The sequence below is a fragment of the Petaurus breviceps genome, unplaced genomic scaffold (genome assembly GCF_028583685.1).
Source record: "Petaurus breviceps papuanus isolate PSGF00001 unplaced genomic scaffold, PetGlider_PUasm1.0 91041, whole genome shotgun sequence".
Lineage (NCBI taxonomy): Eukaryota > Metazoa > Chordata > Mammalia > Diprotodontia > Petauridae > Petaurus > Petaurus breviceps.
The window spans coordinates 20739787-20767000 of NW_027187400.1; the positions used below are offsets into that span (position 1 = coordinate 20739787).

General features: G+C 39.7%; 1 protein-coding gene across 10 annotated transcripts in view; it reads right to left on the reverse strand.

Annotated features, from left to right (window-relative positions):
• The window catches only part of PRDM2 (PR/SET domain 2), a 216475-nt gene that overhangs the window by 31498 nt on the left and 157763 nt on the right, over nucleotides 1-27214 (reverse strand). The window lies entirely within an intron of this gene.

Genomic DNA, 27214 nt, shown 5'->3' on the forward strand with positions numbered 1-27214 from the left:
TCTTTTCTAACACACCGGGGCTTCAGCAGCCCTCATGGGGATTTGTTGGTCTTGACAGGGAACCTCAGGGTGTACAAGATGCCCAGTTATTCTAAACCATCAGTTTCGTAGGGACTGTAAAATGGTAGCTGTGTCTTAGAAATAGCCCAGTCTGGCCCCTTCATTTTGCAGATAAGGAAACGGGAGTCCCAGAGACGTGACCTTGCATAAGGTCACATAAGGAGTGCCAGAGGCAAGCTGTAAGCCCAAGTCCTTGGGTTCCAGATCCAGCATCACACCAAGCCAGAATCTAGCTTCTCACAAACTGGAGCAATGCTGGAGAAAAACAAAGGGATGTTCTCAAGTCTCTTCTACTTTGTGAAAGCCAGGTACTATTGTAAGAGATACTTTTTTGCTTTTGTTATTAGATTTTTCTCTTGCATTTGAGAACAGGGACAGGCAGGCCCATGGTGTCTTACAGGCTCATGAGTGGTTTACTCCACAAATGGCTTTTCAGAAGGAAATCACCCCCACCCTACTCCACCCTCAGCTGGGTTGGTTGGCTGTAGATGATTACACAGGTCCCTCATTTGATGAGGCAGAAGGGCATCTTGACCCACCATGCAGAGCTAATGAAGGTTAGATATATACAGAAGCACAGAAAAAATTCCACTTGTCAAATAAGACTGTAGGGGCCCCTGTTCTTTGGTCTCAGGACAGGCTGCCCCAAGCTTCTCAATAGCTCTGATCATCCACCCACCACCAAGACTTAACCACAGAGCATGCTTGCACATTCCCACCTCTTACCATAATCTAATCAGGTATGGAGAACTGGAATGAAACTTAAGGTTGAAGAATCCAACTCCCCCATTCTGCTGAAGAACTAGACCTCGGAAAGGTCAAGGGACTTGCCCAGAATCACACAGACAGCAAGTGTCCAAGTAGTGATTTGAGCCAAAGTCTTCCAGCTCCAGGTCCAGTACTCTGTGTGTATGGCCCCAGCCCACTGCTACTATGCCTTGTGAATTCAGAGAGAAGCAGAAAAGTGTGGGGGGAAGAACACTGAGCAAACAGACACTTGTGTGATTAGATCATCACAAAATTTCCTCTGAGTAGGAACTCTGAGTTTTTAATTCTTGGCGTGGGCAGATTAATAGGACCATGGATATTTAAAAGTTCTTTGTGTGGCTACTAGGGCTTTTTAAAATAATATATATGTAACTGTCCCACTCAAGGTGACATAATTTCTAAAAGGAAACAATAGATGTGATGATAATGATTAGGGACAATACTGGATTCTTCATTCACCATTTTAATACTTCTGATGGTTCAGGAGAAATCTAAGTTTGAATCCTGCCCTGCTGATTACTATTGTGTGACCCAAAGCATTCCTTAGTTCTCTCAACATAAAATGGGCGCTGTGGTGCTGAACTCACATGGCCATTATTAGGATCAAATAGAAAAAGTTTCAAGACATTTTAGGAGTGATCTTAAATTCTACGAGTGATATAAACAAACCATAAACCATTATATAACCCATATGTTAATTGGGAAATAATCGGATCCATCACTGGACCAAATGAGAAGGACACATGGGGAAGGTATCCTTTCTCACTCATAGAGGGAAGAAGTAGGAAAACAATATATAATATGATCACAATAATGTCAGGGAGCACAACACTGAAAGACTCCAGAACCTATCATTTGATGGTGAAGCATATCTCCTGCCTCTCACCAGAAGAGGTGGCAGACTACAGGTGTGAAATAAGGCATACATCTCCAGACATGATCAATGAGGTGATTTGTTTTCTTGAATTGTACTTATTACAAGAGAGGTCGCTATGAGGGGTCAGGGGAGGTACAAAGTCATTGGGAGATGATGATGTAATAATAAAGAGAATAAATTAAACACTGGATTTGAAGTCAAAGGCTCAGTTTTAAAACCTGGCTCTGCCATTCACTTACCTATGTAATATTGGACAAATGGTTTCATGTTTCTTTAATCTATAAAAGGAGGGTATGGGACTAGATGAGTGCTGAGATCTCTTCCAACTTGAAATCCATTATTTTTACAAGGCCACCCAAGATCTTTGATCTAATGCAATATCCTTGCTTTACAGAAGAGGAAATGGAGACCCAGGGAGATAAAGAAACTATGTCTTGATCCTTGGCACACATGCAGGTTTAGTTTTCTAAGGACGCCGTGTGGCACAGGGGGTAGAACACTCTATGTGGAATAAGGAAGACCGGACACGCTCTGCTACTATGGGTCACTTTGACTCTGTGGGCCTCAGTTTCCTCACCTGTAAGAATTTGAAAGTGAGAAGGGACCTCAGTGGTCATTTTATCCAAACTATACATAAAAGGAATCTCCATTATAATATATCCAACAAGGAGCTATGCAGGTCTGGACCATCTCTGAATCCTATTACAAATTCTAGCTGGAACAATTTTGAATAAGGGCAAAATACTGGGTTTGGAGCCTTCCATCCAAAGACTGGCCCTGCTAAGCTGGGATGTCAGGAGATGACTTCCCCCCTCCCCGCTCAAGCCACAGTAACTCACCAAGACCATAAGACTAGGAAATATCCCAACTGAAGAAATCACAGAATCTTGACATACACAAGCCATGAGGGGCCTCTGAGAAGTTGAAAGGAAGTTGCTAGTAGTTGAGGTAAGGTCTGTTGTTGTTTTTCTTTGTGGTTTTACTCAATATCTGTTCAACAAACATTTATGCATACCAGCTATGCACAAGTCCTCACGATGATGTCCTGCTCAGAGGGAGGGCATTCTTGAGCCAAGGACTCATAAACATGACCTGTTGCAAGTACTCAAAGCACACGGAGTACTGGTATGCATTTCTGTGACCAGCCTAACTGATGTAGGTCTTCTGAAGAAAAAATATAAATGACAGCTATTGCTGACAAGTTTCCAGAAGAGGAAGTAGAGATTCAAAGAGTGTCTTGAGACTAAACATCAGGGGCAAGATTTGAACCTGTGTTTCCTTGATTCCATGCTAAGCTGCCTCATCAAAGTAGAATTGGTGGAGTCATTGTGTACTTAAAGAGATTTCTTTACATGTAAGAAAAAGTTAAAGAATTAAGTCTGTCCCTTAAAGAGTTAAAGTCCTCTACTTCAGTATTTTAATACTCTAAGGCACCTTTATCCCCCCAGCATAGGTGCTTGCCATACCCACCACTGTCATTGTCTCTGTGTCTTAGCAGGTAGTCTTCATGAGTTTCTGTGGCCAAAATAATTCATTACCTAATGAGTAAGCTGGAATGAAGTCCTCTGACTGAAGAGGCAAAGCCTAACTCTGGCCTGCTACTCAGAACCTTTCCAACCTAGGAAGACCTGCCAAAGCTTATGTCTTTCTGGTTAGTGTTTGAGAATAAAGGGTCACATTCACGCCTTTAGGGACCTTCCTGCACATGGGAGACTTCACTGGTTAATAAGCTTTTATATTATCTGAGAAGGGAGATAGAAATATCATCTTTTGCCTGACCTTTCATTTAGTAACATTTACAAGTTATATTCAACTTCAGGGGGGGGGGGCAAAGATGCTTCAATTCATCAGTCAGATTAATAAGCATAATGTAGATCATGTAAAGACAGCTGTCCTCAATTCCAAGAAGACCTGAGTTTAGGTCTGACACATACTGGCTAACACTGATAATACTATAGCCAAGCCATTTAATCCCACAGTACTCAGGATAGCTTTCTAAGCCTGTAACTTACAGAGAAGTTGCCAGCCTGAATCAGTCTAAGTAGCTTCCTCTCCTGAGGAGTTCTGAACACACCAAAGAAATCCCAGGTCCAGTTGCTGTTAACAACTCAAAGAAAATTAAATTAACATTCTGTGCTAGGCACTATAGTAAGTCCTGGAGAGAAACAAAAATAAAAATTAAATCCTTGCAACCAGCCTGAATCTCGGCAAATGATTTAACCTCCCTGAGCCTCAGTTTCTTTACCTGCAAAATGAGGTTGGGCTAGATGGTCTCAGTATCCTTCCAGCTCTGAAGTTATGATGTTTATGACATCAGATCCAGTCCTTAGGGAGCTTAAACTAATCACCCATAATACTAATGCCTCCCAAACTTATTTGGCTCTAGGACAGCATACCAATATGGTCATGAATCAATTACATGCTGATCATCTATTGTTGAGTCTAAATTTTTGCAGGCTATCCTTGGGTTTGTAATATTTATTTTTTACTTCCCTGGCCACTGAGAGACTGCAGGGAGCTCCTCTTCTTGCCCCACAAATATGTCTCAAGATTCATTCCACAGTCTTCTATTACTCCCTTTCTACCATGTCCTTTGGAAAGTCTTTCAGCTCCTGCTGCCTTGACTAACACTCCTCTACATGAATGATCCCCAGATCTGTACCTTCTCCCCTGACCTCTCCTTGGAGCTTAATTGTACATTTGTACTTACCAACTGGACATTTCCATTTGGACGTACTGCTGTCACCTCAAAGGTGATAAGTCTAAAACCAAAGATCACCTTTCCTCATGAAAGCAACTCCTCCTCCCCCTTCTCTTCCCCCTGATTTCCTGTTTCTGCTAAAAACAGCACCATTTCCCCATTCAGTCAGGATAAAAATCCAAGGGAAAAAAGAACCAGGGACACTGGGTAGAAGTAGCAAAGAGGAAGATGATAAGAAAAGCTTCCTAACCTTTGTAACTGTCCAAGAGAGGAATGAGCTATTTGAGAGGTCCTGAGTGCCCCATCATTGGAAACTTTAAGCAAAGGCTAGATGATGGCTTGTTGGGAATACTGTAGAAAGATCTCTTACATACGTGTCAGCTGAACTATAGATAGCTGCAATGGACTCTTACAACTCTGAAACTCTCTAATTGTAATGACCTCTTTGGTTGACAAAAATGTTAGGCTGGTATGCTATTTTATCCAAACAAAAAATCTACAGGACCTTGGTTTAGGAACATCTCAGTTACCTGATCCCTTGTCCTGAAACCTCATCTACTCAGCTGAGAAACAGGTGGCCAAAACAGATGCTATAAAATCCACGTGAGGATTTTGATAGACTCTCACAGTCTATTTTATACTCACTCCCAACAAGCTCAATTATCTGGTTTCTCGGGTCACAGTCCTTTAGAAGCAAAGGTGAAAGGCGTGGCTAGAGGTAGCAATAACTTAATCTGGCAAAGACAGACAGCTAACAACCAGCTAGTGAGGGAGGAGGGGGAAAAAAAACTATAAAAAGCAGATCACTAGCTGTGACTATTTATTTAGTGCAGGGAGGAAATAGCCTCAACAAGCCCCTGGAGGCCTAGATCAGAACAGAAAATTAGTGATGATGCCCAGTCTTCAAGAAAGGTTTAAAATAGAGTCAGTCAGTGGCCTGTCTGAGAGGCAACTTCAGGCAATGCCTCTGGTGCTTGTCCTGGAGTCAGAAAGGCCTCAATCCGATGCCACGTCTGACACTTAAAAGCTACATGACCCTAGACAAGTAGTTTTACTTCCCTGAGCCTCAGTTTCCTTATGTGTAAAATGAAGGGGAACTAGACGGCCTCTAAAAGCCCTTCCTGCATTTGGGTTGTTAACTGCATCTGTGAAGGAGGTACACGCACAAAGAATTCCTCACACTGACAGAAATCACAGATCTTTCGGGGTATTCCCATACCCACATTAAAGAGGAAAGAAAATAAATAATACTTATTTAGAGTTTGGGTTATATATTGAATATGGCTAAAGAAAAAAAGGTTTTTGACTTAAACAGGTAAAAGCTGCTGGAAAATTCAAATACGTGAAAGATTTCATTTCCCAATAATGAGTTAATCATTTTTGACTCATCCCTTTCCCCACATGTCCAATTATATAGCAAGTCCAGCTCTTGAACGGCAATCTCCTCCTCTCTATGTGCTTAGTGATCTTCCTGCTTCCTGTCCATCCCCCACTCAGACCTTGTCACTTCCTACTCGAAAACTGTCCCTCCCTCCCCATCTTCTATGTGGTAAAATACCAACTCCTTCTCCTCAGGCACAAGAACCCCCTACAATCTGGTCCCGATCTACCTCTCTAGTCTCATTTCAAATCAGTCCATTTCACATTCCTGGTATTTGGTATTCCAGGCCAAATGTAAACACCATATCCCACCTCCATTCATTCATGTAGGTCATGGCCTATGCCTGGAATGTAGCTATTCATCTCCACCTGTCAAATTCCTTCTCTTTTCTTCAAGGTTCAGCTGCCACCCCCTCCCCAGGAAGCTTCCCTTCATACCCAGCCCCTCAGCTGCCAAACTGCAAGCGTTCCCTCCCTCCCACTTCAAATTCTGCTAATGTCTGTTGCTTTTATTCGCCCCCATCACACCCATACTTGTATTTGGGTTTATCTATGTTGTTTTGTCTCCTCCCAAACTGTAAGCCCTTTGAGGGCAGAAACAGATGAACCTTTGTTCACTTCTATATCCCTAGTTGGCCCAGTGCTTTCTATGTTTTAAGTGCCTGTTGAATTGTTTGTTGGTTAATTACATACTCAGATACAACAGGAGTGACAATCTATTAATCACTGCTTCAGTTCCAGATCTGGAAGGAACATCAGAGGTCATCTAGTCCAACCCTCTCATGTGTAAAGCAGGGAACTAAGACCTGGAATGCTTAAAGTGGCTTGCTCAAAGACTCAGGGGTCAGTGAACCCAGATATGAACCCAAATCTCTTGATTCCAGTTCCTGAGTCTTCATTATATTCTGCCTTTATATCATCTACCTTCATTATATTCCATGTCAAAGACAAAAGAATTTGTTTTGCTTGCAAGGTCAGGCTAGTCAGGGGTGGGGAATCTGCCGGGCCTCCAGGCCACATGTCTAGGTCCTCAAGCATGCTCTTTAACTGAACCCAAAGGCCACAGAACAAATCCCCTGAAAAGGATTTGTTCTGTAAAACTTGGACTCAGTCAAAAGGCTGTACCCAAGGACCTAGAAGGCCACAAGTAGCCTTGAGGCTGCAGGTTCCCCACCCCTGGGCTAGGTTGTGCTAGTGAAAATTGAGAGGTTGGGCATTTTGAATAGGTGCTTAGACCTGAGATCACCTGGGTACTTCTCACTTAGGCTGAAGTCATTATCATCGGGGTAAATCACAGCTGCCCTTTGTATAGCAATGTAATCTGAGATAGTGGTCAGAAATACAGGACTTTGGTTCAGAAATCCCTGAGTTCAAATCTTTCCTCTAACATGGGAACTACGTGACCACGGTAAGTCACAAACTCTCTGACCCTCAGTTTGGTCTTCTTTAAAATGGGGATAATGATTTCTACTATAACGTCTTCATGGGGTTATTGTGAAGCTCCAATAAGACATTAATAAAGTGTTTTACTAACCTGAGAACAACCATGTCAATGTTACTTGTTGGTATTATTAACTCCAGTCCTGATTTCAACAGGTTCAGGCAAGTCAAGGGAAGGGAAGGAGAAGGAGAAGGCGCAGTTTGTGCCAGACGCTACTAGCACTTTACCAAGAATATCTCATCTGAAGAGAGAAGCTCCACGGGTGAGTCACGAGAGAAGGCAGACATACACATGCAGGTTGGGGGTTCCATTTTATTTCATCATTCACAACAGAATGGAGTCAGGATCCTTCGGTCTCACTTCCAAAATACCTCTTGCAGTGTTATAAGAGGAATCTTTTCTTTGGATCCTACCCAGTTTCTCTTCTCTCTTCTTAACCCCCACCCCACAACCTCTTGGGACTTTGAAATTCAATACCAGAAGAATAAAACACTATACAAGGGTGAAAAAGAAAAAGATGGAATCATTATATTTCTTCATTTTTCTTCTCACCCTGGATTGAAAAACTAGGGTCCTGTTTTACAAAGGGCCTATTACTTCTGAGCTCTGAATAGTTGGAAGAAAAGGACATAAGAAAAAGGAGTGTGTATAGGCCTTTTTATAAATAGCTCTGGCCCAGGGCATAACAAAGAGGCCTTTGTGCCACAGAACTCAAGGCCAATAAACAATTTACAGGCAAATGAATGAAAATTTTTCTTTCAGGACTGAGTAAAAGATAATCAGCAGCAGTTTTGGCAACTGAGGGAGCCACAGAGTCCTGTCCAAGGCAACCCTACCATTGGCTGTAACATGCCACCCATTTTACTAGGCCCTAAGGGAGTCCCATCTCCCTCAGATGAAGCTTCGATCAACTCAATTTTCAGTAGCAAATATGAGTACAGACAATGAAGTCTTACCTTCTCCCTTTCCCAAAGAAGATCTCTGCCGGGGTTTGGTTTGGGCTTTTGTTTCCACTGAATAATAAGAAGGACAAAGGACACATCTTTGAGATGTTCACTACACAAGTGCAACCAAGTCAGTTGGTCAACACACTGCCTAAGCACTGTGCAAAGACATGAGATTACAAAGTAAAATTAAAAACAGTTCTTACTATCATGGAGCTCAGCTCAAAGTCTAATGGTGGAAACAACATGTAAGCAACTATGTAAACAACATGATATAGGAAACTAAACTGGAGATAATGAACAGCCGGGAAGCAATATGGAAAAGGTTTTTTCTAGAAGGAGGGATTTTTCCGGGACTCAGAAAGGCCAAAAGATAAAAATGAGGACGGAGAGAATTCCAGGCATGGGGCAGAGGCAGGAAAACACACAGTCAGGACATGGGGTGTGCTGAAGAAACACCAAGAAGGCCAGTGTCAATGGACTGCGGAATTCTGAAAAAGCATGAGGCAAGTGGTAATGTATTTGTTTGAAAACCGCCAAGTTCTCCCCAGGCTACTTCTGCCTGTATAATGTCTTTCTCTTGGCTTGGCAGACAAGCTGAAGACCTTTGGAATAAACATGAAATTCAGAAAAATCATTTTATGAAAAGTGAAGAGGGAAGTTATTGATGGAAAAACCTATGAACCAAATAGACCAAAAAAAAAGACAATTAAAATGACCACTGAAATTAAAAAGCAATATGAGAAAGTGGACAATATCCACTACATTAAAAATGTTCTCATGAGAAGAACACTACCCTACAATGGAAATCCTATCCTTGGGAAAAGAGAAATTCTAATACAGTGTTAGCGGAGCTCTAAACTAGTCTAGCTGTTCCAGGTCATTCCTCATTTTCTTCATCTCTACCATGACAGGACTGGCCCTGATGGCTTCTAAGGCTCCTTCCAGCTTGAGATCTATGATTCTATAAAAAGAATTTGGAATTCTAGGAGAAAAGTCACCATATTGTCCCCAGCCAAGGAGGCAAATAGGTAAAAGTCTCATTGAATAAAAATACTTATAATAGCACTTTTGATGGCAACAAAGAACTGGGAACAAAGTGGATATCCTTTGATGAGGACATGGCTGAGCAAACTTTTTTATAGAACGGAAAATTGTTGTATTTATTTATAGAACGGAAAATTATCACATCATAAGAAATAACAAACAAGAAGGATTAAGAGTAATCTGGGAAGACTTGCATGAATCAATGTGGAAAGAAGTAGTCCCTAAAGAACAATTTACACAACTACCACAGTATGTAAAAGACCACTGAAAGACTTCAAAATTCTGATCAATTCAACCTACAGTCATTTCAGAGGACTGATGAAGCATGCCTCCTCTTCTATGCAGAGGTGGTGGACTACAGGTACAGAATGAGGAGAAATATATTTTTCAGATCTGGCTATCATGTTGATTGGTTTTCTTTAATTATATCTGTTTGTAATGAAGTATTCGATGGTGGGGCAGGGCTATTTGAGGGAAGTGTTGATGATATTTTTAAAAGAACATCAATGAAACATTAAAGCAAACCAAAAAAGGAACCTATCTTATTAAGGCCTATCTCAAATATTACATCCTCCAAGAAGCTTGCCAAGATGTTTGCCCCCAGCCAGGCAGGCACATTTTTCTTCTCACAACAAATGAAGGACTTTTTCCTTACTTTCAATGGCACATAAGATCTTGTTCCTTTCTCATAGCATAGAGGGAAAGAGACTATGCAGTACAGCTGGCTGGATTCAGGACTGGTTGAATATCACTTTGGGAGGTCTAGGGAACTATGCTTGGCCCTGTGCAGTTTAACACTGAAAAAACAAAAACTTGGGGTTAGGGTGTAAGTCATGTTTATCAAACTTATAATGATAATAGTAATATCTACACCATGCTTACTATGTGCTGAAGGCTTTGCAAACATCTCATTTGATGACTACACCTCATTATAGATGATATGGACCTGGGAGGGACAGCACAGATCTTAGAACACTGAGTCACATCTAACAAGCAAGCTAATAGGAATATAGTCTTCATTTAGGTTTACAAATGAACTTCACAACTCCAAGATAGAGACGAAGATGATGACAAAGACAGTAGCTAGCATGAATATATCACCTTAGGGTTTACAAGTGTTTTGTTTCATTTTTTAAATCTCATTTGATTCTGACAACAACCCTATGAAGCAGGTGCTACTATTATAACCATTATATTGGTGAAGAATGACAGGTTAAGTGATGTGCCCAAGGTCACACAGCCAGTAAGTGGCTGAGATAGATTTCTAACTCAGGTCCACCTGACTCCAAGTGTAGCATTCTTATCAACTTAATGCCATCTAGGTTGGGGAACTGTGGCTACACAGCAAGCCTCACATGTGAAAAAGACTTCAGGAGTCTGGTCAGCTACCAGTTCAAACTCAGTCAATAGTGTAACATGACAACTAAAAAATTCCAGTGTAATTTTTGCTTCATTGAGGAGCACTGTGACCAGGATTACAGAAATTGTAGTCCTATAGTACTTTGCCCCCATCCTGCTTAAGTGCTGTGTTCCGTTCTAAATGCTGCAGTACCAGAAGTTCATTGGCAAGCTGGACAGTGCCCAAGGCAAGACATCCATGAAGGGGTAGAGGAAGGGCCTCAAGTTCATGCTTTATGAAAGAACTGGGGACATTTTGGCACAGAGAAGGAGGGAGGAGGGAGAGATATTTTAGTGTGCTTCAAAGTATCTGAAGGGATATCAAATGGAACAGGGATTAGATTTATTGTCCTTGGCTCCAGAGATCTGAACTAGGGGCAAGGATCAAAGATGTGATGACTAATTTAGGTCTGACGGGAGAACAAGCTTCTATCCAAAACAGAAACAGGCCCATTTTGGAGTTAGTGGGTTCTCACCCAGTTGAGGTCTTCAAGGAAAAGATGGACTGACAGTCTGATGCAGCAAGGATTCTCATTCAGGCTAGGGGATTCAGAGGTCCCTTCCCACTCAGACTGTTTACACAGGAGCACTGGATTGGTGGTCAGAAGATGTAGGCTTAAATTGCAGCTCTGGTGCTCATTACGGGAGGGGCTTAGCCAAGTCACTTAGCTCATTTCCTCATCTATCAAATGATAGGATTGCATTATGATAGTCTCTAAGGTAACTTCTAGTTCTAAGCTCATGATTCTATGCTTTCATTGTGGGTAGGGACCACATTATTCATGTTGGATACATCATAGCAAGCACTCAGTAAATGCTTATTTAATAAACAAATCTAGTAAACAATTTGCATTGACAAAAAGGCCCTTGTAACCAATGCGACAGACACAGCCATGCTGTGTGCTGAACCAATAAATACAAAATGGCATTCATACACACTCTTTCAGGATCATGGAAAAATGAGACTTCTCTCACACATTCTGTAGCAAGAGAACTATTCTTCTGGGCCATGTGCTGCCATGAATAATTCAGAGGATAAGAATATGTAAACTTAAAAGCCTCTCTAAGACAAGGAAATTTTTAAGCACTGTAGGGAACAAGTAAATTGGGGGATGGGGGGAAGCTAAATCTTAATTGTTGCAAGGAATAAAAAAGGACAACATTTTAAGAATAAAGTCAAGACCTAACTACAATGTAGACCTGTATATCTGTCCACAGAATAATAAAATAACATTTCACTGGATCCACTTCCCTGACAACTTTACCAACAACATTTATAAAACACCCACTAATGTGTCAGATGTTTTGCTAGAGGCAGGTGACACAAAGACAAAAATGGCAGACTCTGCCCTCAAGGAGCTTATATTCTATTAGAGGATAAAATATACATATAGAAGTATGTATAAAATGAGTGCAAGATAGCTTTGAAAGGGAAAACACTAGCATTTGGGAGAGGGGAATTTGAGAAGGATTCATGTAAAAGGTGGAGTTTGAGCTGAATTCTGATAGAATTAAGGGATTCTATAGGAAGGGAGGAATGGAAAGTACACTACAGACATCACAACAGCCAGTGACAAGGATGGGTTTGAGAGATGGATCATCGTGGTTACAGAGTAGCATATACAGTTTAGCTAAGACAATGAGTACCAATATGGAAAGCAATTTAAAGCTTGGCTTCGAAAGCTGTTAAACTGTACATAACCTTTGGTCCAGTTCTACCACTGCCAGGCCTACATCCCAAAGATATCAAAGAAAAAGTAAAAGGACATATATGTGCAAAAATATCTATAGCAGGAGCAGCTGGGTGGCGCAATGAATAGAGCACCAGCCCTGGAGTCAGGAAGACCCGAGTTCAAATCTGTCCTCAGACACCTGACACACGTACTAGCTTTGTGACCTTGGGCAAGTCACTTAACCCCAATTGCCTTGCCTTCCCCCCTCCAAAAAAAAAAAACTATAGCAGCTTTTTTTGGTGATGGCAAAGAACCAGAAACTAAGGGGGTGCCCATCAGTTGGAGAAATGCCTGAATAAAGTATACTATATGAATGTGATGGAATATTATTGTGCTAAGAAAAGATAAAAGTGATAGTTCCACAGAAATCCAGAAAGATTTATATAAGCTGAAGCAGAATGAAGCGAGCAGAACCTGAAGAACAATGAATACTGTAACAATGTCGTAAAAAATGACCAATTTTGAAAGATTTAAGAGCTATGATTATCCACTATTAAAAGGCATTGGTGATGAAGAATGTTACCTACCTCCTGACAGAGAAGTGATGGACCGAGAGGCAAAATGACACACACATTTTTGGATATGACTAAGAGGAGAATTTGATTTTTTTTAACTATGCATAACTTATAAGGATTTTTTTTCTTTTCTTGGGTGTGGGGTAGGAGGGAAAAACAATAAATGTTTGATATTTTTTTCAATTTTCATCTAAGATATATGTGTACATAGTCATTTATTTTATGTATGTCAAATGTATGTTGCACATATATTTTCTATGTTGTACATGGCATATATAATATATATATTATGAAACTAAAAAGGCAGATTAGCAATAGATTGTAAAGGGTCTTAACAAGTAAATTGAGAAACTTTTGCTTTATTCTCGAGGCAATAAGGAGCCATCAGAGGCTACAAGAGAGGATGATTTACTGACAAGGTCAGATCAGCACTTAAAGAAAATCACTTTAGAAGCTGTGGAGACGATGTACTCGACTGGGAAGAGACTAGTAGCAGGGAGACCAATCCACATGTAGAGTCAGGAATGTCACTCATATGTTTGTTCTGAATCACTACAGTGAAATGAAACTGAACTGACATGTTTTGCAATAGCTTCTATGCAGACAGCATTTGTGAGAGCTAAAAGGCAATAGTTGTTGGGTTGTTTTTCAGTTGTGTCCGACTCTTCGTGACCCTATTTGGGGTTTTCTTGGCAGAGACATTGGGGTGGACTGCCATTTCCTTCTCCAGGCCATTTTACAGATGAGGAAACTGAGGCAGAGGGTTAAATGACTTGCTAGTAGGTTTCTGAGGTTGGATCTGAACTCAGAAAGTCTAGGATCCTGACTCCAGGTTCAGTGCTCTACTCACTGCTGGAAAGAACAATGAATTGAGTGGCAGAAGGCTTAGGGTCAAATCATGGCTGTCATTTATGGTCATGGAATTTACAAAAAGTCACTGCAATGGTTTGGTTTCCTTATATTATAGGGATAAGTCTTGCTACCTGCTTCACAAGGATGTTGCAAGGATCAAATCAGTTTATGCTTGCACAAGTTTTGCAAGCTCTAAACATCTAAAAGATCTGTGATTTCATCCATATAGGTATTCCTACCCATACAGAAGAGGTAGGAATCCTACAACTTAGAAGATAAGGTTGAAGGTTGCTGTGGCTAAAAAGTTCTCCATTACTGGAACCTTAAAGCAATATATAAATATAAGCTATTATTAAATGTTTTTTTTTATTTATTAATAAATAATTATATATTTTAAAATTTTACTTAAAAAAAATAAACAAAAGCATTAGTGAGACATTCTTTGGGAGATAGGAAACAGCATCTGTTAGGCAGGTCAAAGTGCCTAGACCACCATCTATCCTCAGAGCCAGAGGTAAACAAGGTCTATAATCTTGAGCCCAAGAGCCTTCAGAATGGCTGTGAGCCCCAGAGCATTAGCCTTGTATCTGTACCACCACCACCCCCAGCTATCATCAAGGGGACCAGTCCTTGCAAAAAAAGGGGAATCCCTTCCCCACTACCAGCACAAAAGTCTTGGGAACAACAGCAATCCTCCGTCCATCAGCCTGCTTCCAGCTTGGCCCCTGTAGCCATAGTCTAAGGAAGTAACTGTTATAATGAAATACATCCTGTTTATTTAAATCTTTTCAGAATAAAATACATTCCCCTGTAGGTGCTACAGCCCCTGCCTCCTCCTCCGCAGCCACAGCTATTTAAAACTTGGGAAAGAAAGTTCTCTCAACCAAAATCCTTCGTTCTGTGGTACTGTCCATTGATTCACTATAAGAAACCAATGTTTTTCATAATGGAAATAGTATTAAAGGCACATTATTATCTGCCTACTGTTGTACCCTAAAGACCACAGGGCCTTCCCATCTGGCCTGCAAATGAAACTTCGAATGTTCTGTACCCCATCCCCATTAGAGTGTAGGCTCCTTGAAAGAAGATTGACTTTTCTATTTATATACTAAATGGGCAGTGTGGTGCTTTGCACATATGCTTAATAAATGTTTTATTATTATTACTCTCGTTATTCATTTTTACTATAGCATATCCATCTCTATGGCGTGCTAACTGCTCTCCAGCCACCACCTTCTCAGGAAATTGAAGGGCCCCACTCCCGTAACTCGGGGCTCTGATTGGTGGGCTTTTTACTTTACCTTGCCCAGTTTCTGGCCCACTATGCCCTTTCCCTGCCATCTTCAGGTCATTATGCAATGCCATTATAGGTACCCTCTTCCTCTCCTGCTCCCAACCCTCCATCAACATTATCATCTCAATCAACTGATCTGTTACTCCAATCACTGTTCTGATGTTTTCCCCCAAAACATATCTTTCCTGGCTGTCAATCCCCTATATGTGTCTTCCCCTACTGAAATTAACTGCTTTTGTATCCTTAGCACTTCGCATATTACCTGACACGGAGTAGGCATTCAACAACTTTTTAAAAAATTCATCCATTCAAAAACTGCTTTAAAAATTACTCCATCTTGTATAAAGCACATCAATGTTTTATCATGTTTGTAACTTTTTATTTACCTGAACTCCTTCCCTATAATACTTCTTTAAAATAATGGCAACCCATCTTCTGGGGACCTACTTACTCTTACATTGCTTAAATGTAGCTAAATCAACAAAGAGGGAGAGATGAGTAGTAGCAGTTGCCGATTCCTTGCTGAGGGGTAAAAAGCTAACTAGTTTTTACCCTGATAACCTGATTACCCTGATAGTTTTTACCCACTGAGTATGTACCCAAGACACACCAAGAGAGTTACACAAAATGTGTCTAACTGGGACATATTAACATTATTTCAAGTGATTCACATGGGCAAAAATGGTACCGCCAGAAGCACTTTAGAAAGCATTGCTAAGGATTCTGTAGTCTTGGGCAATGAACTGAAGACCTCAAGGGCACAGAGGAGTATTTCCATCCCCGCTGCCCTTTGATTAATTAGAAATTAGTAAAAATTTAAATTAGTAATTAGAAAGTAATTAGAAAAGAAAGGAAGATTCTTGAGAAAGGTGTGGAAAATGAGAGATGGACTACTGAGAGGCAAGGCAGAGTCAGAGGACAGAGAACTGGCCTTGCAGTCCGTGCAGATCTAGGTTTACATCATGCTTCAGATACTTAATAAAACTGTGTCACTATGTCAAGAGATGTCCTAGAGACACTATGTGTCACTATGTCACTGTCAAAGTCACTCTTTGAGGCTCAGTTTCATCAAGGTTATAATAAGGCTTGAGTTAATGTGAATAAAGCACTTTCTTAAAGTACTATGCAACTGTTATTCCTGAACTTAAAATACAGGAATGACAGGCTCATGATCATGAATCATGGCTCGTGGAAGGAGAGCACCCAGCAATAGCTAGGAAAAAGAGAGTTGCCAATAGCCTTGCAATCTTCATGTGGGCTTTTAGCCAAAAAAGACAGATGAGAAAACTGACTCCGACTCTCCAAGGAAAAAAGGAAAGAAAAATAAAACCGGTGGATATACTTAGATCTCAGAGACAAAATAATAATCTAAAAGAGGAATCAGGAAAAAAAATTACTTCAATCACCCAGAAATAAAATGCACAGAAAGATGATTAATAAAGATGAGCTAGAGATCCTCTTGACTGACACTCCTACGCAGTCTCCTTTGCATCTTCAGCCTCTCATCACAATGGCCTCCTAATTGCCTGAAGCCTCTCCTGATCTCCAACCCACTCTTCACAGAGCTGCAAAGGGGACTTTAAGTGCTGATCTGACCATATCACTCCTCTACCTAAACCTCAGCGGTTTCCCTTTTTTGTAAATTTTACTGTATGGTTTTTAAGGCACTTCTTTATCTGGCATGAACCCCACCTTTACAACCTTACACATATCCATTTCCTACACTTGCTGGTCTAGCCAAAATGGTTTTCTTGCTATTCCTCACACAATCTACCATCCCAGAACCTGGAGCACAATCCCCACCATTATCTCAAACTCATATAATGTCGTCCTGTAGAGGGTGTTCAGGGGAGAGGTGCTGTCACATGAAAATTTTAAGCACTTACTTTGTTCCAGGTATTTAGTACCAAAGTCTAACTCCTGAAGGAGTGTGCATTCTAATGGGGGAGGGGGAACAACATGTAAAGAATTGTGTACATACACGATGTATACAGAATAGGGGAATAGTACAGGGCACTAGCCTCTGAGTTAATCAGGAGTGGACTCCTGAAGAAGGGCTGATTTGAGCTAAGTGTTGAAACAAAACAAGATAAGTAAGAAAGACGTAGAGGTAAGGAGTGGATTCCAGAAGAGTCAGTGAACTGGCAGATAGAGTGTCATTGGTGGTAAGCAGTAGAGTATGGATTATGGATTGTATGGAGGGGAATTAAGTACAAGAAGGTTGTAAAGTTAGGAAAGGATCCTGTTATAAAGAGCATTAAATGCCAAATAATGTGGGCAGATCAGCATTTAAGAGAAATCACTTTGACATCCGAATGAAGGATGGATTAAAGTGGGAAAGAGACTTTAGATAGGGACAGTAGTTAGAAAGCTATTGTCACAGTCCAGGCAAGAGTCAATGAAGAGACTACATTTGAGATAGGAAGTTGGAAGCCACAAGATCTGGCAACAGATTGGACATGTAGGGTAAGAAGATGGTGGTCCCTGTGACACTTCTCAGGAAAAGAGAAAAGTGTGGGGAAAAGACAGAAATAGTGTGTTTAAGATTACTATAAAACTCCCAGTTCAAGATGTCTATGAGGCAGTTGATAATGCACATAGCATTATATAACACACATATACTACAACTCAGGAGATTCTGGAAATCATTTGCTTAGAGAGAACTGAATCCATGGGAGCTGAAGATATTACCAAGTGTGGAAAAAAGAAGAGAACTCTGCATAGAGCACTGGGTAGAGTGGGGGGTGGGGGATGGAGAGGAGAAAGGAGATCAGACTGCAGAGGGCTTAAAGGAGAGTGAGGAGAAGAAGCAGAGACACTAAGTATAGATGTGTTTCTCAAGTTCAGCTAAAGAGGGGAGGAGGGACATGGGGCTATATATAGTTGGCAGGAATGGTAGGATCAAGTGAAGGCTTTTTTTTTAAAGGAAGACATGGGCGTATTTGTAGACAGCAGGGAAGGAACTAGTAGATAGGGAGAGAAAATAAGTTTGAAAGTGGGAATAATGGGTACAATTTGCTGAAGAAAGAAGGGAATGGGATTAAGAGTACATGCAGAGGGGTTGGCATTGTCAAGAAGGGGCACCTTATAATCTGAAACCATAGAGAAGATAGTGGGGGAATATATCAGAATGTGAGATGAAGAAGAGAGAAAGGGGAACTCCTGGCAAATGACCTCATTTTTTTTCAGTGAAGAATGAGGGAAAAGTATAGTGGAGTACTAAATTGGAAATGGTCCATAGGATTTGCTCCTTGGTCACACATGCTCCGTGGAACATGTACTAATCCAATACTCTGTTATACTTCTTTTACAAAATCAAGGCAAGCACCACCTTTCTATGGAACTTTAACCTCCTAGTTGCTAGTGTTTTTGCCTTCCTTAACTACTAGGTAGATGGATTAAAAGATAACAAGACACACACACAGTCTCCCTTAAAAAAAATAAGGTCCTGGAAAACAAAGATTGTCACTTTTCTCTGTGAGTCAACACCAGGAACATAACAGGTACATTCTTGTTGAATCTATGTAGATAAAGTTGGCCTCACAGGTTAACATACTGTGGTTTGGTGGAATGTAAAATATCTAAGGAAGGTCCTTGCTCAATGTTAACAGGAAAGGCAAAGCAGGTAAGAGCAAGGAAACCTAGCACTATATACCATGAATGTGGATCAGAAGAGGGAGAGCTTACAATACAGGGTTGACAAAATCCTGGCTAGAGGTGGAGTACATCTCACAAAGGCTGATAGTTTCGCTAAATATTTTATTAATTTAACCAAACAGGTTTGGAACTAAAAAAGCTGGGAGTATAATATGTAACAACTATATAAATTATAATTAAACTAAAAATAATGTGGAAGAGAAGGCTGTATATGTGCAGATTTTAAATACTAAAGCAGCCACAAAGAATAACAGCTAAGACACCCAAAAATTCACAGGATAAAATATGGTTTGCAAAGTATTTTATATATGATGTCTCATGTGATCCTCACAACTGTGTATATGGGGCTATTATCCTCATTTTACAGATGAAGAAACTGAAACAGAGAGAGGTTCCTACCTGCTATTACAGGTCACATACAGCAACTGTCTGAAGCAGTATTCAAAATTAATTTTTCCTGACTAGGAGAAACTGGTGATGCCGTGGATAGAGCACTAGGCCTGACGTCAGATAAGGAAGACCTTAGTTCAAATCTTATCTCGGACACCTAATAGCTGTGCGACCTTTAGTAAATCACTTAACCTGCTTGCCTCAGTTTCCTCAACTGTAAGATGGGGATAATAGCACCTATCTTGTACAAATACCTCAAGTGAGGTATTTGTAAAGCACTTAGCACAATGCCTAGCACATAGTACCTACTAGATAAACGTTCATTCCCAGAAATCTATTCACCAAGACACCCTGTCCTCAAATGTCTATACCCAAATGCCCAGAGTTTAGGTATCATTGAGATTTGGTTGGATGAAAGCCATGACTGGGACTCTAAATGAATTGATATTCAGGCAGTCAGTCAACAAGCATTTATTTATGAAGAACTTACTATGTTCCAAGCACTGTGCTACGTGTTGGGGATACAAATAAAAGCAAAAACAATCCCTGCCTTCAAGTAGATAACCTGCTGATAGGGGAAACAACATCCAAACAACTATGCATTGTTTTTCTTCATACTCAGAGGATTAAAAATGACATCGCTATGCTGGGGTCAAGGTACAGTGTGTGACCGATCAGACCAATATGAGCTCACAAGGTTCTACCAAAGGTCAGGCCCAAAGAGTCCAGATGAACACTGGAATGGAGAGGGCTCTAAATTTGCGCATCTCAAGGTTTTGGGGTTTTTTGTGAGCTATGAAATTCTGTTTTGTATAACATATATACATGGTAGACAGAGCGCAATCTTAGAGGGAAAACAATAGCATTAAGAGAGACCTCAGAAAGTTTCTTGAAGGTAAGATTTTAGCTGAGACTTGAAGGAAGCCTGAAAAATGAAGAGCCAGAGGTGACAGGACTCTAGATATGGGGGACAGTCAGTGAAAATGGAACCAGAAGATGGAATATGGTGTGTGAGGAACAAGCTAAGAGAATAGTGTCATGGGATCCTAAGTAAATGGAGGGGAATAAAGTGTGAGAAAGATCAGAAAAGCAGGAGGGGCTAGGTTATAGAGGGGGGAAATGGGGAAATATGGACTCAACTTTTGGGAATCCATAAACCAGAGGGGAAACATTACAGGGTAGAGGGGAAAAGACCAATGGAGTAACAGAAGTGATTGGTATTGGAGTATACTCCCTACAAACCATGTGGTCAGAAAGAGGACGTATGTGAAATATGGAAAACAGCTCACAAACCTGGTACAGAGTCATGATATAGTGGTGACAGGAGACTTCAATTAACTAGGTATTCGTTAAAGTTCTCTTCTCCAAAATCAAGAAAGCTGTTATCCCTTCCATATCAACAGAGTGAGGCATGGACTGCCCCCACGATCTGGAAAATCTGCATAAAATGTTTTGGCCCTTACTACCAGAGAAGTCTGAATTTTTTTTCTTTTATGGGCTGTTTATAGTACTTTGTTGTAAAACTTGGGTTAAGTATTTATTCAGGTTCTGTGTTGTCTGCAGTTTCTGCAAAACTCCCAAAAAATTGCCATTGAATTTCTTGTGCCGACTTGTAATATATCAAAACTCTGAGGGTTAAAGTCATGATGTAGAAAGGATAACTAATTTCTTGACTTGCCTTGACAATTCCTTCAAAAGGTGGAGGAACCAAGAAAGGAAATTTCTATTCTGGATTTCAGTAACAGGATGACTGCTGGGATGGAAATGATAGGAAACCTGAGTGGACAAAAATCACTCCATACTTGTTTGTGATAAAGAGGAAAGTGGTAACACTTGTCCTACATTTTAGGAAAGCAGATTTCAAAGGGTTCAGAGGAAAGACAGGATCCTTGGACTTAAAATTTTAAAGAAAATTTCAATGAGGAGCAAAATGGCAATTTGTCTGAAAAAGATCAACGTGCAAGCAACCATACTTAAAGACACCCACACAGAGAAAACAGAAATAAAGCCATGTACCTCTGAGTTTAAAAAGTATTGTACAGTCCTACAAACAATATCAGGAATGTTAAAGCTGAAACTAAAGGGAACAAAAAAGTATTTTTGGGTTTTTTTTTTGGTCATATTGGGAAAAAAGAATCAAAAAGAGAATAGGACCTCTATCAGGGGTGAGGAGAAAAATAACTTGATAAGAGGGCAAGCAGAGCTGCTGCTCAATTCCTATTTTTTTTCCTATGCAAGAGAATATACCAGGAATGATGGAAAAAAATAACTAGGTCAATCAACTGTATTAAATACCTACTATGTGCCAGTTACTGTACCAAGTGTTGGGGATACAAAGACAAAGGCTCTCGAGGAACGGACAATTTAATGGGGAGATGCGGAAAAAAAAAACTAACAAACAAGATGTGTGAATGCATGAGTACATTGTGTGCGTGATAGTTTCAGAAGGAAAAAAAAGGATTCTTGCAGAAGATAGGATTTTTGCTTCAACTTGAAGAAAGCCATGAGGCAGAGATGAGAAACTAAACTCCCTTTAGTTTAAGGAGCTGCAGGCAAGGGGAACAAGGCAGTGAAAATGCCCAGTCAGGAGATGGAATGTGAGAAAGAGCAGTAAGGCCAGTCAGCATCACTGAATCAAAAAGAATGTGGAAGCCAGCAAGGCAGAAGAGGCCTGAAGAGGGAGGATGGGGCTAGGTTACGGAAGGCTTTTAAAAGTTAATGAATTTTATTTGATCCTGAATGTAAAAGAGTCACTAGAACACTGAAATTAAGTGGGTGGGGTACAGTGCCACAGTCAGACACGTATGTCCTTTAGGAAAGACAGAACAGAGTAGGGAGACCCAACCAGAAGGCTGTATCAACAGGGGAATAAAGGAGAGATGTTATAAAGATAGAAACAGGCCTCAACAACTGATTGAATATTAAAAAGGGAGTGGAGACAGTTGAGGATAACATTTACATTTTTAGCTTGGGTGACTGAGAGGCCGGTGGTACCTTCAAAAGCAATTAGCAAAGTTAGGAAAATGAAAGGCCTTGGTGGAGAGTCTAAGGAGCATGCATTCCAAGGTAAGGAAAGAGTGATAAAATCTAGCTGCCCTTGATGAATGAACCCTAAATTCAAGTCAGTTGGCCCAGATGAACCTAGGTTCCTGAAAGAATCGGGAAAAGTGACTACTGAGCCATCATCTGTGATATTTGAAGCATTGTGGAAAATTGAAGAGGTATCACAGAACAGACAACAAATGCATTAATTTTTAAAATGGGAAAAAAGTCTACAAATTACAGCCTATAACATTGACTTTAATGGTAACACTGACTTTAATTTCTTAGAAAATTACATAATGGCCTCTCCAAGTTCCAGCCCCAGAGCCGATAACATGGCTAAACATACCAAGAAGGTTGGAATCATTGGTAAATATGGAACACGTTATGGTGCATCCCTCAGGAAAATGGTGAAGAAAATTGAAATTAGCCAGCATGCCAAGTATACCTGCTCCTTCTGTGGAAAGACCAAAATGAAGAGATGGGCTATGGTTATCTGGCACCATGGATCCTGTATGAAAACAGTAGCTGGTGGTGCATGGACCTACAATACCACGGCTCTACAGTCAGTCAAATCTGCCATCAGAAGACTGAAGGAATTGAAAGACCAGTAAAATCTTATCAAATATCTGTAGTCCATAGTCCAACAATAAATGGGTTAATTTATTGAATTAAAAAAATAAAGAAAATTACATAATGGATTATTCAAGAAAAGATTGACAAATATTTATAAAGGGAAACAAAGAGCCAACATATTCAAGAATGAGACATGACAAAAAATATTTTTTTAAAAATCACTAAAACAGAAGGAAATATTATTAGTTTTATACTTAAATCTAACCAAAACTTTTGATAAAGGATTACATACCTTCTGTGTAGATAACAGAACCAAACTAAATTCAGAATTGACTGGATGGCCAAACGAGTAGTTCATTAAGTTCAACGTCAACATGGCAGGTCTCCAGTAGAGATGTGCATGCTTTGCCCTATGCTTTGTAACATTTTAACCAATGACTTGAATAAAGGCATAGCAGATGACCCAAAGCTGAGATATCTAATGTTAACAGGTAACAGAATCAAGATCTAAAAGGATTCCAACAAAATAGAGCACTGAGCTGAATCTAGGAAGATGAAATTTAATAGGGTTAAACCCTACATTTTGGTACAAAAAGAAAAAAAAAGTCACCTTCATAAATATGACTGGGGTAGAGAATGGGGGAGAAGACATGAATAAAAAGTACTTTTCTGGAAAAAGAAAAGTTTTGATGGCCTGCAAGCTCAATATGAGTTAGCAATAATGATGTATAAGGGGAAGAAAACAAAACACTAATACAATTTTGAACTTGTACAAGATGGGTTAGAGTTAGCTTCTAGAAAGAGCAGAGTTCCACTGTACTGTGCCCTCATCAGACTTTACTGGAGTATCATATGGTACCAGGCACCATAGCTTAAGAAGGCCACTAATAACATGAAGTGAATAAAGGTCCTTAAGTCCATGACAAAAGGATCACTTGAAGGGAGTGGTTATCCTTAACCAGGGAGAAGACTCAGAAGAAACAGAAGTCATCTTTAAATGTTTGAAAAGCTATCAAGTAGAAGAGTAGAATTAAACTTCTGTTTGGCCCCAGAGGTCAGAACCAAAAGAAATGGGTGGGAGTTATAAAAGTGACAAATTTAGGCTGTCAGGGAGAAAAAAAACCCACTTCATAACAATTAGCTATTCGAAAGGGGATTACTGCTTGGAGAAGTGGTGTCTCCCCCCTTCCCTGACACTCTTCAAGCAGAAGCTTAACAACCACTTGTGAGGCACATTAGAGGAGGGATTCTTTTGACATGTGGCCTGGACTATATGACCAATGAGATCCCTTCTACCTCTCAAATTCTGTGCTATCTTTGGGCAGAATCAACCAAATCTTTCTTGTTCTGGCTAATGCTTAGTTGTCACCTGACTTGAAGATATGTGAGACCTAGTTTTTCTGTTCCATTCTAGACAACCCAGAGCCAGGGCTGATCTTACTGCAGAGGGATAGTGTGTGTGTGTGTGTGTGTGTGTGTGTGTGTGTGTGTGTGTGCGCACGTGCGTACACTGAGGGAGGAGTGTGCTAACTACAAATTAACTTAGAAATTCCAAGATAAATTTCTGTATATTCAAGAAATCACTCTAAAATGTTGCAAGGTAAGTGTCCCTTAGTAATCAATAACTAGGAGGGGTTTGTAGACAGCCAGCTCAAGGCAAGGATGAACATGGAGCTAAAAAGTGATGGTGTCAAAAAGAAAAGGGAACATAAGCAGCTGACTCTCAACAGTCTGACAGGATATATACGGCCTAAGGAGGGGAAAGGAAGCTACCATCTAACAGCATCATCTTTACATCATTCTCATATCTGAGTTACTCTGCTTTCTTGATTCACTACTGTTCCTATTCTACCTGCAAGGTGGCTCATCTTTCATAGCTTGTATACTGATTTTTTAAAAAAGTAAACTTAAAAAGGTTCCATAAACAGTGGGAAAAAAATTAGAAATAATGAACAAAATATCAAAGCCATTAAGTATGCTGTTATTTTAGCAAAAAAAAAATTTTAATGCATGTATGACATCTACAATTTATTATTAATAACTGGCATTTTAATAGTGCTTTAAAGTTTGCAAAACATTTTACATACATTAACTTATTTGATCCTCACAACAACCCTGTGAGGTAGGTATTATCCAGGTATTATACCTATTTTACACATCAAAAACTGACGCTGAGAATTAAAGCTACTTGTCCAAGGTCACAAAGCTAGGAAGTATTAGAAGTGAGATTCATATATCTCAATCTCTCATTTCCAAGTCCAATACTATTTCCACTATGCTGCAAATACCGTCCTTCTGAAGGTTTAAAACCCTCACCTGTTGTTTTTTAAAGTTACAAAAATAAAATCACCAAACTTAGATTAAAAAAAAAAAAAAGGTTAACCACTGGTTTGGGAAAAAAAAAACACATAAGAACATTTGATTGAATCCATAGCTCATTTTGCTTGAAAGCAAATTTTTAATGTTCACGTGAGAACAAGGAGAAAGAATAAAGATGAATTTCTAATGAGAAACACAAACTGACACTTTACAATAGCAACAGGGACAAACTCCTTCCATGAAGTTTTTAATCCTTCAGATTTTTAAGCCTAAAGAGATTCAAACCCCTCTCCCCAGTTAATGAGCCTTATTGTCAAAAAGGTACCCAACTATCTCAATTCTTGGTATTGCTTTCTCTTTGTCAGTGTCCTTTACAGCAAAAAATTAGTTCCAGGACCTTAAAGAGAATTCCAGTGATATGTTTAACGTGGATGGAGCTAAAAAAGGAGACCAATGGGATGCACTGGCACAATAAATTAAGTCACTTTGGCTCCAGGTAAAGTATGTCATGAACATTAGAAAACCAGGTAGAAGTCAATGTGGAGATGGGCTTAAACAGAGTAAGAAGACTATCCTGACATACACTACACTGTCATCAGAATGAATGTGAGGGATCTGCAGATCTAGATCGAATGGTATTCCAGGGAAATCTCACAGTGAACAAGGTAACTCTAAAGTGGATCAAAGGAAAAATGTCTGCCCTCCAACAATTAGCCAAATCCAGAGGTATGTAATGTATTACAAGTATAGCAACAAGGATCACAGAAGTTATTCACGTGAACTGTAATGGATGTTAGCCAGTTCTATGGAATGGGCAGTCAAGCAGATGAAAGAGTAAACAACATGTCACTAGTATATGCTAAGTAAATTTCAGTGAAACACGTAAAAAGTTAATACTATATGTCATCTCCACTAGGCAGAAACCGGGCTATCCAGCACAGAATGCTTATGCCATTATTTTTAATTTCCCTTTCTGCCTGAGTAGTGATGAGCTTTTAAAGCAGGTGTAAATACAGACATCTGAAATATTAAACATATTACAATTGTTCCTTGTTTCGTGGTATGAGATTTATATAATTTAAAATCACCAACTTTCTTAAAGGTAAAATTATGTCAACAAGAACCAAACATTGAGCAATGTTTAAAACAAGTGCCATGTGTATGAGATTCCCTTCACTCCTGCAGACATTCGTAGTTCACAAAGTCCTTATTAGCACCAGTGCTATTATACTGCATTCACCATTTGGTGCAGTGTCTCAGTTAATACATCTTTTGCTCAATGCCACAGAGAGACAACAAAACTGTGATTTCTTAAAATTTATTTTTGGTTTCCTTTATTGCACTGCTCTTACTGAAGAATACAGGCTTTCAAAAGTCCTCTTCCACTTAACCTTGATTTCTTTTTTTGGGGGGGTGGGGAGGTGTGAGGGGGGACAGTCTAGATTTCTGTACAAAACGAAAGCCTCACAAGTGTTGAGAAAGTTTACTTTATTGGTTACAATTAAATAAAATGTATCATCAAAACCCATCTGGCTGGTCATTAAGTGTTTGCAACAGCATAAAAAGATCTTTTTTTTATCAATCTGACAGGTTCACAAAATTTATTTCATGCTGGGAGATGGGAGGGATAGCAAACACCACTCTTTAGTCTTCTACCTGTATTCTAGATTTCTGTCAATGGTACATTGGTTAAAAGCAAAGGGACAACCCCATTTGTACATCAAATCGTAAATTTTAATGTTTGCATTAGAATAGTCTTTAGATCACTCTTCAACAAGAAACAGTAATGTAGCTAACAGCAAACTTCAAATACAGGAACACTCTCCAGATTAACAACTCAAAATAAAACAAAAAATTAATGTAAAATGTAAATCACATATAATACAATTGAAGTGTCCAAAACAATTTAAATAATTTTAAATATTTTTATTTTTTAAACTGCTACAAATGCTTTATACAATATTTCAACATAAAGTCCCCATAACAGAAATGTAACAAAATGGGAATGATAGTGAAAAGAGTTAAAGTGGCACAAATTCACCAAACAAGTATTAAACTACAAATTTTAAGAGGTAGATTACTTTTAAAAGTCAAAAACAAATAGGGTATGTGAATGAAATTCGCCATTTCCACCAACTCAGTCATTGACCCTTTTTGTAAAGGGCATAGAAATGCAAGGTAAAATATTTCCCAACAGTAATATCATACTTAAGGAGACCA